Source organism: Pteropus medius, unplaced genomic scaffold (genome assembly GCF_902729225.1).
Source record: "Pteropus medius unplaced genomic scaffold, Ma_sr-lr_union100, whole genome shotgun sequence".
Lineage (NCBI taxonomy): Eukaryota > Metazoa > Chordata > Mammalia > Chiroptera > Pteropodidae > Pteropus > Pteropus medius.
Window position 1 is genome coordinate 3735466 of NW_024349505.1, and position 13721 is coordinate 3749186.

General features: G+C 32.1%; 1 pseudogene; it reads left to right on the plus strand.

Moving 5' to 3' along the window:
• Positions 1-12782: 12782 nt before the first annotated feature.
• LOC120618140 (uncharacterized) lies at positions 12783-12901 on the plus strand (annotated as a pseudogene).
• The last annotated feature ends 820 nt before the right edge of the window (positions 12902-13721 follow it).

Genomic DNA, 13721 nt, shown 5'->3' on the forward strand with positions numbered 1-13721 from the left:
GAGCTACAAAGTGTTATGCAGATGGATGTCACTTTTTCTGGGCTTGGAGTAACCTAGGAGAGGCTAAGCTGTAAACAGAGGCTGTCTGCTGTTAGTTGAGGCTGCTTTAGCAAGTGGTACGGAGCATGCTGAGACCAGATACTGCTTTTTTGGAGTTTGTGAACCTTTAGAGATTTTAGGAAAGTTTGCAGCTTAAGCCAAGATTGGCTGTTTGTATGAAAAAGCCACTAGAAGTGACCTGGGTGGGCTCAAAAAAGTGCTGGAGTCTGCCAGCACTTCTGTCTGGAAGAAAGCAGCCCCTTCGAGCCCTAGCCCTAAAGCTAGATAATTCAGTTTCTCCCTATTTGTCCCTGGTGCCTTTTAAACACCTGCCTTATCTCTGAAGCTCTGAACAAGTGAGTCTGTCAGCAAGTAAATCTGTGCACAGGCCCTTTAAGAGGAATGCCTGGGACTGCAGCCATCCTTTGTCTCATAGAAACACAATCTCTGCTGTTTTTTATAGCCAGAAGTTTTTGGAATTTCTCTTGCCAGCACTAGAACCCACGGCTTGGGAGCCTGCTATAGGGCTGTGACCCTTTGCTCTTTGGGGGGACCTCCACAGCCAAGATATTTCTCCTAATTTTTAACTACCACATGTGGGTGTGATATCAACCTGTTCAGCATCTCCGTTCCTCCTACAAGCCTTGAGGTGGCTTCTTTTCGTGTCTGTAGTGATAGGATTTCTGTTTAGCTAGACTTCAGGCAATTTTCAATGATGATTGTTCTGTACTTCAGTTGTAATTTTGATGTGGTTGTGAGAGGATGCAACCACAGCATTTACCTATTCCAACATCTTGACCGAAACTTCTGCATTAATTTCTTAATGTTGTTGCAACAAATTGTCACAAACTCAGTGGCTAAAAATAACATCAATTTATAATCTGTGTTATTTACTAAATTTCAGTTCTGTTGGTCAAAAGTTAGAATGAGTCTCACATGGCTAAATCAAGATGTCAGCATGGTGTATAGTCCTTCCTGTAACTTCTAGGAAAAAGCTATTTTCTTCTTTTTCTGCATGCTGAGCCATTTCTTGACTTGTGGCCCCATCCCTTTAACTTCAAAATGATCAGCAATCCAGTCTTTCTCACATCATATCCCTCCGATACTGTTTTCATTGGCAAATCTTCTCTGAATCTGAGTCACATTTCTGCCTCTCTCTTCTACTTTGAAAGAACTTTGTGATTACTCTGAGTGCACCTAGATAATCAACAATATCCTTCCTACCGTACAATCAGCTGTTCAGTAACCTTAATTCTATCTGCAACCTTAATTTCTCTTTGCTAATAACATGATATATTTACAAATTCTGAGGATTAGAATGTCAAAATCTTTGGGGTGCCATTAGTTTACCTGGAACACACATAGTAAATTTTAGTATAAGTGCTAAAAATTCCAAAATTAGTAGGCAGACACTTTTGGTTAAAATTTTGGAGACAAAGCAACTTTACTTTAGCCTCTTGATTTTCAGCCTTCAAAATAAGTAAAACTAATTTGGAGTTTTACTTATTTTTAAGGCTGAAAATGTATATATATATATATGTGTGTATATTTTACATATCAAGCATATATATGAAGATTATGAAATTCTTTAATCTTAAACCATATAAAGAAAGATATTGAAGCTGAAATATTACTCATCTAAATCTGTGACTTAGTACAAATTTCTTTAATAATAACTTTATAAACTAGCAAAGACTATCCATGTGCTGTTTTATTTTAATTTTATGAGTAAAATTGAAATACTTCAGTAGAGTCACATGGAAACTAGGAGCAATCATGTGATGGATATGTTCACTACAAGTAATACTAAGCACATAAAAATAGCATTCTTGCTGAAGAAACAAAAACATCCTTTCATTGTTATTTAATATACTCTATCCTTCAGCTATAGGGCCTGACTTGAGGGTAAGTTATTATGGAAAAAGTAAAAGTATCAATCTTTTTTGTAACTGTTACACTGTGATAAATGAACAGAGCTAGATTCCAGGTTATATACAAACAAGACAACTACAATTCAAGGAAAATACTGATAGCCATTGTCATTTAGAAATATTTATATAATATTGAAACAATATTATTATATTGAGATATGTCTTTAATAATATTAATTTATCATGACCATGTGGAATTTCTTTCATGATGTCATTTACTACATAATAATGTAAAATAAGTGATTATTTTAATCATTACAGAAAACTTATTTCACAATATCTAACAATAATTCATGAAAAAAATTCCTAATAAACTAGAAATACAAAGAGGCATCTTTAACCTGATAAAAGTCACCTTCAAAAGTCATCATAGCCAAATTTAAAAATTAAAATTACTGGGAAAATATAATTAATATTTCCTCAAAACTGTAATAAGTCATTTATGCTATGATATCATTAATTTCATTTTATATTTTACTTGAAGTCTAGCCAGTTAACTGGAAAGCAACTTTACTTCACTTGTTTTTCTTGATTCTCAATCTTCAAAATAAATAAAAATAAATGGGTAAAACTCCAAATTATGTATCTGTCTTATATATCAAACATGTATATATGATTATCTACTAAATTATTTAAATCTTAAACCATATAAGGGAAGATGTTGATGCTGAAATATTACTCTTCTAAATCTGTGGCTATAAAAGCATATTCAAACTTTTTATTTTAATATAATTTTAGATTTATATAAAAGTTGCCAAGTACAGAAAATTCCTATGTATACCCAGCTTTCACTAAAGTTAACATGTAAAATAATTATAGCACATTTTTCATAATAAAGGAACTAATATTTTTATAATATTAGTAACTAAATTACATATTTTATCAGTTTTCCCACTAATGTCATTTCCCTGTTCCAGAATTCAAACTAGGATACCATGTAATTGTTTCTAAGACTTTACTTGTTTTTCATGACCTTGACACATTTGTACAGTACTGGTCAGGTATTTTGTAGAATGTTCCAGAATATAGATTTGTTGAAATTTTTCTGATGATTAGATTGGGGTTATGGATTTTGAGAGGAATACCCCAGAAGTCAAGTGCCCCTCATATCAAGCAAAAAATGATATGAACATGATTTGTTGCTGGTGATATAAATATAGATCACTTGGTTAAGATAGTACCTGCCAGATTTATCCACTGTAAAATTGCTATTATTCTCTGTTCGTATTGTGTTCATTAAAGAAAAGTCACTAAATCCAATCTATATTCAAGAAGAGGGAAATTAAACTACCTCCTGAAAGGAGGACTATAAAAGTATGTATAAGAATATATTTAAACAACCACAGAAATTAACAAATATTTGAGGAAAAATATTTTGTTTTAATTTAAACTTTTATTTATAACAGTATGGGATTGTGAAAAAATATATATATATATATATAATTTGATGGGTTATAATGCAATGTTATTATTATTTATGTTGTTTTTAAAGATCTTAGCAAAATGCACTTAAGATTCATCTATGTTGTTGCATGAATAAAGATCTCATTCATTTTGATTGTTGAGTAGTATTTCATTGTATAGAAGTATTACAGGTAGTTTACCCGTTAATTTATTAAAGGAAATTATTGTGGATAAGATTGAGATGTGCCTTCAGTGTAGCCATTGGGTTGTTACGGCCAATATCTCATTTTAGCAAATATCACACTGACAAAATATTTTTCTTAAGACAAGTCTACTCTCTCCCCCACTTCCTTTTTGCTCTACCCTCCTCGATGACTTATAAGATCCCTCTTGAGTTGAACATTCCTCATACAGATGATAAATGGATGAATTATAGTACCTACCAAAGCCTTTTAATCCATGCCACCACATTTAAAACTGCAGTCTTGCTGGAGACTAACCAATTCTAAGTATTCATTATCATACTACTTTATTTTCTTCATAATAACATATAATGGAATCTCAAATTATAACATTTATGTCATGTTTATTTTCTGTCTTACTCTACTGAACCATATGCTCCATAAGGACAAAAGACAGGCTGTGCTTATAGCTGGAAGCCCTACTTTTTCCTTCTTTTATTTACTTACCTTTAGGGAGAGAGGGGTGAGTGGTGGTGGTGATAGCAGAAACAACCGCAATATTTATAGCCTGATTGATACACATCTTTGCTTCAAGTGAGTTTTGTGTTCTCTTGGGCATTAATTGGCAATTGAAGGGATATGGTATAAGAAAAACAGTACCTAAAGCTTAAGTGTGATTTATAGAAAGTCATTTCAGTTATTAATTTTCAGTAGAATTAGAAGGATTTTATGCTAAAATCCTTTTAATTATAATGGCAGGGTACCAAGGAATTCCAAATAATTTAAAATAATATAGTAATCATCAATATGCCACAATACTGAAAACATTTGGTGATGTTACTCTTAGCCTTTAATAAGTGAATCATAGATTGTGCATTTTTTTATAAAAAATATTTTATTCTTTACAAAGTGGAATATAAACATTAATTCATGAGATAATGTCTTTAAAATCAACTTTAAAATGCCGATGTTGTCAATTATCAATTATTTGGACTACTTTAAGTTTCTTTAAAGTACAGAAAATTATCTTGTTCTTTTCACCAAACTCATAAACTGGATTTGGGTTTCCTGGTGTAGGACATACTTCTGCTCACCTATAAGGAATTATTTTTTATCTCACTTATATAGAAGAATTTACATTTTTTTTTGCAGTGTTTTCCTACTTCTTGCCTAAGTGAAAAGAGAAGAGACATTCTGAATATATTGTAAATATTGTATTTTGTCAATTTTAGATGAAGAACACAGAGTTTTTGCATGGTGCTAGAAAATTTGCTAAGAAAAATATTAATTTAGATAGGTACATGTTCAAGGACATTGCCCAGTATATAATTGCATAACATTACTGATATCAGTACATATCTGAGAATCACTATTCATTAGATTCATTTAAAAGTGTCTGATTAAGTTGAGCTGCATATGTTTATGATATCTAATCTAGTTTTCAACTACTGGTCTCTTTCTTCCCTAATTATACAATAAACTGGCATTAAAATCCATGACTGTGAAAAACATTGTCAGTGCCAAGATTATTGTATGTTTATTTTCATCAGTATTTACCATGCTTGAAATGATTGCAAAGCCCCACAAGAGTTTATAATATAGTTGAGGAAAGAATAGAATTTGAAAGATAAATACTAGCAGGCGACATTATATGTAATATTTCAATAGTCTATTATTTACTTACAAGTAAATATTGATAAAAATAACTATTTTCTAAAGGTGGTTAGAAATTAGTCTCTGTAAGAATATCTCAAAACATATACTTTCTGTGTTATGAAGATCAGCTGTAATATTAGTAGTATAAAATATGTTATCAGTACTCTTTATTGTAGATAAAATAAATGTAGGAGAAGCTCAACCTAAAAAACTCTAAGTCAAATCATAAATCAGTTTCTCTTGCTCTATAATTTTCTATTTTTATAAATCCTATTCACTGAAGTCATGTTGCAAATTCCAAACTCCTGTGTTTTCTTTGATTCTTTATTCTTCTTAAATGTCTGTTCAGATATCAAGGACAAATTATTTCTTTTTATTCTACTACTGAATTTATACATCTATTTGTTCTGATATGATGGTAGTAAGAATTCCCTAAGTGGCCTCACCTGTAGTACCTCCTGTCTCCCATCCATCATATTCTATATTCTGCTATACATTAATATTCCTAAATCATGACCCAGTTTCATTATTACTTTATTCTAAAACCATAAATGGTTTCCCATTACCTAATGAAAAAAGTTAAAACAAATTATGCTGACTATATAATATTACCACAATCATATTCTAAAATATATTAAGCATGATAATATATCTGCATTCGCTTTCTCCAGCTTCAATGCAATTTGGACACTAACTGTCCAGAGTTAGACTAAATTTTCACAAATTAAGGGCACAGGTCTCCACAAGACTGCTCTCACTTCCAACACCTGCTGCAAGCTCAGGGGTTCCTAGGCCACACAAATATCTGACCAACTGGCTGCAAATTCAGAGGTTCTCATTATCCCATTAAGTTTGATAGTTCACTAGAAAGATTCACAGAAATCAGGAGAGTTCTACATTTAGGATTAGAGTATTACGATTAAGAAAATGGATTCGAATCAGGATCAGCCAAAAGAGGAAATGCATAAGGTAAGGTCTGAGTGGGTCCCAAAGGCAAAACTTTCATGTTCTCTTCCTGTGGAGTTAAGATCTGTTACCCTCATAGAACATTGATTTGTTACAATGCATTCAGTTATTATTAACCAAAGAAGCTCATTTGAGCTTTGAACTTTGATGTCCAGAGTTTTTATTGGGGATCAAGAGGCAAAAAATTGCAGTTATAAAATAAATAAGTAATAGGGTGGTAATGCACAGCATAGGGAATACAATCAATAATACTGTATTAATTTTGTATGGTGACAGATGGTAACAGGACTTGTGGTGATCATTTCACAATATATACAAATGTCAAATCACTATGTCGTATACATGAAACTAATATAATATTGTATGACAATTATACTTCAATAAAAATAGTTTTTAAAAAAGTAGAAAATTGAAAAACAAACAAAAACTAGTTTTTATTGAAATTTTATTACATAGGCATGATTTTTTGAATCATCACCCACTTGACTCAATTTCCAGTCCTCCTATTCTCCCCAGATGTCAGGCTAATATCATGTGGCTCAAAGTCTCAAACCTCTAATCAGGTCATTGATATTTCTCAAATGACCAACTCCCGGGTAATCTTATTAGCATAAACTCAGATAAAGTTCCAAGGCACCACCATAAATAACAAAGACATCCCAATTACTTGGGAAATTCTATTTAGTGGTCCCCCATACAGGAGCCAGGGGCAAAAGCCAAGCAAATTTTTATTATATGACACCAGAAAAACTAAACCATTACCTCAATCTTCTCTCCCATTCCACCTTAACACAAAAAGATCTGCTTTCTTATCCCCACATGTGGAAATGCTACCATTCCTTCTAGTTCATCATAAATACTACTTCTTTAGAAGCAATTTCTTGATTACGCCAACTGTACATATTTTAACTCTAGCATTTCTTATTTGTGTTTTTTATTATATTTGATGCACACAACAAATATTAAAGTATATTCTGTATCAAATTATAGATTACTTTGTAATCAGTATGCCATTCATCTTTATTTTTCAATAATATTCATCAAAGAATTTTTCACATTATAATTCTCAGATATTTAATAAAAGTACTCACTTTGATTTGATTATTACTTCATGCCAGGCACTGAGATAAATTAAGAGAACATAAACAAACAAACAAAAACCCGTAATAATATTGGTTTCTAACCATCAGATGCTTTTACGCCTGAAGAAAGGCGAATCTTTTTAGAAAAAGACACTTGGACCATAGCTCTAGAAAGAAATCCTTCATGTGAATGAAAAGAATTTAAAAATTACTTCTTGGAGACATGATTTGTAGTCTTAAATGGTTAGGATCTTTCTCATTTGAAATTTAGTCTCTTTTGTAGTTTCTACAGTAGTAGGGAGAGTCATTATTCCTTCCCATAGGAAGCCCAGACCTAAATCACCTGGAGAAATGGCAATAGGGTGAAGTTAGCTTGTTGTCTGGCATAGCTTATATCTGGTATAGTTATGGAGAAATGGCAACAGGGTGAAGTTAGCTGATTGTTTGGCATAGCTTATATCTGGTATAAGCTATGGGGAGATTAAACATGGCTGATATTTTGAAGACATTCATCAGTTCATTATATTACATTTTGTGGAAAACGTGACTAATGAAATCTTCATGTTTTCTTGTGCTGACTTAAAACATGTGAATATATTTTTTCTCAATTAATGAGACAATCTAAAATATTTTGTTTCTATATTGCCTAATTTTGTCCTTTCTGATAAATATAATTGTTTCCAAACTGATAAATACTAACAAGGGTACAAACTTATGGCTTTTATTTTTTATGTAAAAAATTGGTATCTGCAGGATTATGGATATATTTCTCAAGAATTTTAAGCCAATTTTCTTAACTATAAGCATATCATGATGAATTCTTCTACAAAGTTCTGGTGTGATTATAAAATGTATTTCTGTATATAAAAGACACCTAGTGAGTTGCAAATATTTCATTATGTAGTAAAAATATCATAGCTCTTTTCACCATTATGTCTTAGCAAGGTAGGTATTGAATTCTGTTTTTTGGGGTTTTTTTGTTTTTTTTTTTTTACATTAAAACAGATCATTATCATGTCAACACAGATTTTAAGACATTATAAACTTGAATACAAATAGATAATCATTTTAATTATCATCTTGTTATATTTCTTCAGAAGAAAGTATTCTAATTATTCACAGAACTAAGTACCATTCATACATAAAAAGAAACTGACTTGGATGAATCATTACCTTAGGGTTGAAAATAAAATACCTTTACAGAGAAAAATGTTTGCATTCACGCAAGCTGTGCACAGCAGCTAATGGGGGTAGAATTCAGAGGAAAAAATGTAAGTTTAAAAATATCTTTCTATAAAAAAAAAAGGATGAAGGGAGAGAATAGAAAACTTCCCTAGGGATGCAGCATGCAATAAAATTTGAGCCTGATAGTGAGAAAGGCTATGGAAATCAGTGAATAACAAAAGGTTCCTGATTAATGGCATCCATATGGCTTCTTTAGACCCATCTGACATTTTTCTGTGTAGAGCATCCAATTTGAAATCAGGTTGGAATCATAATTTATACAGTTGTGTTGTTCTTTTACTTTCTTGTTTTTATTCAGTGTCATAGATGAATTTAAGAAAGCCTGCATAAAATAGAGTAAAAGCACTAAGTGAAAACTGTAAGTCATTTTGAAGAGCAGTGTCAAAAACTCAGCTGCAGAAAAAAAATAAAAGAAATAAAGACAGGATTCATTTTTTAAAACTTTGAATTTTTGTATGAATATTTATTTTGATATATACATCTCAAGGATTTGCCTGAAGAAAATTAAGGGAACAATATTATTTATTCTGTCATTTCAATCACAATAAAATTGTTCTCATTGTTATAGTTTTACCAAGAAAATAATTTACAAATGTTTGGTATACAAGAGAAAAATATATTTTCAAATGTATATAGTAGCAAAAATTGGTAGTCTGTATTTAGTCTCACTGGTATTTATGATTTAAAACCTTGATTTATTATTTTTTAGACTTTTAATAAAGTCGAGCCAATCTAAACCATTGTTCCTATTAGCATTTATTTATTAGAAATATGAGGTCCCTATTCAGGTTTTAGTAGGCCAATGTTACATTGCAGGAACATTCTGTCAATTGGTACTACTTTGTACCTTTATAATAATATCTGCAGAGAAATAAAATGAGAAAAAGATAGAAACTGATATTTAACCCCAAAGTGCTCTGGAAACATTTAATTTTTAGTAATTGTGGAGAAGTTTTTCAAATTACATGCTTCATTTTGTTGATTTATTTTTTGGATTAAAGTCTTAGACAATCAATTTCAATACAACTATTTAAATAATGCATATAGAAATTTCTTAAATTTAAAAAGCATTGTAGCTTCCTTCACACTTATATCCTTAAAATGTACTTGTTTTAGATGTTAAAACATTATAAAACTATATAGAAATTTGATGATTTATATAAAAAAATTGGCAAATGAAAATCAAAATCATATATTTGTATTATATGACAAATTAGTAGTACTTAGAAAATAAAAGTAGTCAAGTGTTTTAATTAGAATAATATTTGAGTTTAAAATATTTGAGAATCTTACACATTTTTATTTAATTCTGTTTATTCTTTTTAAATTTTGATACCTGAAATCAATTATATTTGTTGAATTTTCTTGCATTAATTTATTCAAGATCAAGTCTAGAAAATATATATTATTTATTTTGTGAGGAAGATCTTGGTCATTTTTTAAAAAGTAATAAAGTATTCTTGAGTAGTTAGGTTCACACGTTATTCACTTTAACACAGCTAAAGTATACACAATTCTAAAGAATAACAGTAAAATGTTACAGCCACAATTTGGTTTATTATCTTTGTGGTGTATATATGTGTCTGTGGAAGGTGCGGGGAAGGAGATTGAGTAGGAGAGGTGAAAGCCTTAGGGACCATGTACAGTTTGAAAAAGTCTATGAAGGGATTTTGATAATTTTCTACTGTTTCTCTCCAAACTAAATTGAGAAATATATAGTACAATTAACTTTTTAATGCTTTTATTTTGAAGCTGAGAATATCAATCTGCTTTGTTTTATTTATTATTTATGCATATATTTTTGTAAAAGAACCAAAGTAACATATTGATCATATGTTCAAGCCTGGAATCATACCATGTGGGTTTGGAATGGAAAATGTTGGAATGTTATTATTCTGGTGACTTTGTTCACTGCCTGGTGTTGATACAGTTGTGTCAGGGAGCTATACAGCTTCCTTTCTCTTGTCTTTACAATAATGCAAAAGTTCAGATATTGCTAGAGCTTATATTAGATAGAATTGACAGTTTTGAGAGCTGACAATTCTGAAGCTGTACATAAATGTACATTACTAACAGAATTATAAAGCAAGTTGGATTCACAGCATTGCATTTCCCCTATATTAAAGATAAGGCAATGATTGGGTTACAATGGGACTCTAAAAATTGAGTTGGAGACACATGGCAGCTTTCATAAAGATGAAAATTTTAAACTCTCAATTTTCCCGAGACTCTTTTGCTACTAGAAACAGCCTTTCTCTGAGTAGGTGAATTTCCATTTGTTTTAAGAAGCTGTAATGACCAATCATAAGATGATTACAATACAGGAGATGCTAGTTTAAAACTCTGCTGTCGCCATTTCTCAATGTCTTGATATCAATAATCATTCTAAGAAGGCTATCCATACTTCTCACTAAGGACTACCCAGCCCCAAATTTCAGTTGTGTTCTTCCCAAGTCCCTGACCACATTCACTTCTTTAAATTCTGTCTACCAGCGGAATTTCTTTTCGACATGTCTGTAATACAAATCCTGAGCAGGGTTGTAACATTACTGCTATTTGCTTTTGGGTAATACCAGCATATTACAGAGAACCCTCTGTAAATCAGACCCAATTTTTTATTCCTCAAATAATTGTTCATACTGAATACCTCAGGAGATCGCAGATGTAGACTAAGATACATCAATATTGCTGGAGAAGAAGACATATAAGTTGGAGTTACTTGCTAATGCAAATTATGTGTGCTTTCAGGAACTGTCCAAACCAGATCTTGTATATATCATTTTTAGTCAATGACAGGGTGATACTTTGTCTACTCAACTTTATGGGTATACCTGAATACACTAAATTCATGATGAGTAGCTCAGGTTACCTAATATCTTGGTGATCTGTGGCCAAGCTTTTAGTACTGACTAGGGTGAAAACGATTTTCAGAAAAAGAATAATTATCTGCAGGGTAGAATCACTTTGTTTCAAAATTCTAAAGGTCTGCACCATTACTCACAGCAAACTTCCAGAAGTTCCATACAGCATTACTGTCTATCATTAGATCTGCTGAGTCATGTGGTTCAGGTAGCTGAGTAGTTTGCACTGCAGTCTTAAACTATTGCAGTCTCCTCTTTGTTTCACTAAAAAAAATCATTTTTACATCATTAAACTAAGATAAAAAGGAAAGACCTCTTTATTTCTTGGTGTGATTATTCTTAAAAATCAAGAATGAATAGGTTATTTCTCCATAATGGAGAGAAAAGTATGTGTTCAGGATTCAGGAGATCCTTTGGAGATCTGTTTAATTGTCTCATGTCTTATATGAATGCTAAATGGAAACAAACCGCCCAATGTAGGCAAAACTAAAAATGTCCCAGGACCTTCGGTAAGAAAGGTGTGTTAGTCTGGATTCTCCTGAGAATAAGTAAGAAACAGAATTAGTAGGATATAGGTACATAAACTCTCTATATCCCATTTATATACAATAAATATAATATATAACATAATAAAATTATATATATAGATTGACTATAAGACATTTGCTCATGGGATTATAAAGTTGATTAGTTCTATGATCTGTCATCTGTAAGTCCGGAAAGCCATCCTTTTGGCAGTGATAGATAAATTTATAACCTTGATTATGGTGATGGTTATCTTCATACACATCAAGCTATATACATTAAATATGTACAGCTTTTTGTATTCCAAATATACCTCAGTATAGTGGTTAAAAAATTCTAACTGAGTCCAAAGTGCTGAGAACTAGAAGCACCAATGGTGTGAGTCCCAACACCAGGATAGGAAAAAAACTCAGCTCAAGTTGTCAGGAAGAGAGTGTGAGTCCAACCTTTTTGCTTCTGTATGTTCTATTTGGGACCTCAGTGGGTTGAATGACACATGGAGGGCATTCTGTTTTTCTCTGGCCACCAATTTAAATGCTAATCTCTTCCAAAACATCGACAGAGTCACATTCAGAAATAATGTTTAACCAGATATCTGTGCATCCCTTACTTATTCAAGTAGACACCTCATATTGACTCTCACAGAAGGTTTGGGTCATCCTAGCAGTGAAATGACCACAGTTAACTAAGGGGCTTGCTGCAGGCAACCAAGATATGGAGTAGGAAATAAAAGATACAAGTTTAAATTGAGGCTATGACCATACATGGTAGGCAAAATTCTAACACAGCCACATGGTCCTACTCCCTACTGTCCCCTTTGAGTATGGGAAAGACTGTGAACATGATGGATTTTAGTCCCATAATTAGATTATATTAAATCACAAAGGCAGAGTCTATGGCCATGCTACCCTGAACAAGCCCGATCTGGTCTGATCTAGGAAGTTAAGCAGGGTCGGGCCTGGTTAGTACTTGGATGGGAGATCACCTAGGAAGACCAGGTGCTGTAGGCATAAAAAAAAAAAAAAAAGATTATAAGTTGACAAGTTCTTTGCAATCTGTGAGGTTGCTTTGCCTAAAAACAATCAATCAATCAATCAATCAATCACAAAGGCAGAGATATTTTTCAATGTAATTAAAGTTCCATTCAGTTGTGTTTGAGGTAATTTAAAGAGATATCATCCTGGATGATTCTGATTCAATCAGAGAAATCACCTCTTAAAAGGGTGATTAAGCTCTTTGAAATACTCCTGACACTGAAGAAGTCAGGCATGCTATGTTGTAAAGAGGCCAAGTTGATAAGACATGTGGATGGCATCTAGGAGCAGAATAATCTCCAGGACAACAGCCAACCAAGAAAGCAGAGACTTCAATCTTATAATCAGATGGAACTGAGAACTGCCAACATCCACATAAATTTGGAATAAGACCCAGAGCTCTAGAAAGGAGTCCAGTTTGGGTGGCATATTGAGGCTAGCCTTGTGAGACACTGAACAAAGAACCCAGTTATACTATGCTAAATATCTGAATGGCAGGATTGTGAAATAATAAATGGATCCTGTTTTACATCCCTAAATTTGTAGTAATTTGTTATGCAGCAATAGAGAATTAATATACAGTATGATTAGTTATGGAAATGAAGGAAGACATTTACATGTCTTCCTTGTATTTATGTCAGTTTATTTGCATGTGTGTGTATATCATCGCCCCCACTCCTATTATATAACATATGTTCATATTCTCTCTAGTAAGTTGCTAGATATCAAAAACAGAGTGAATTAGCTTGAAGAAGAATAAACATTACCCAATAGTGGCTAAAGTAACATGTGGGTC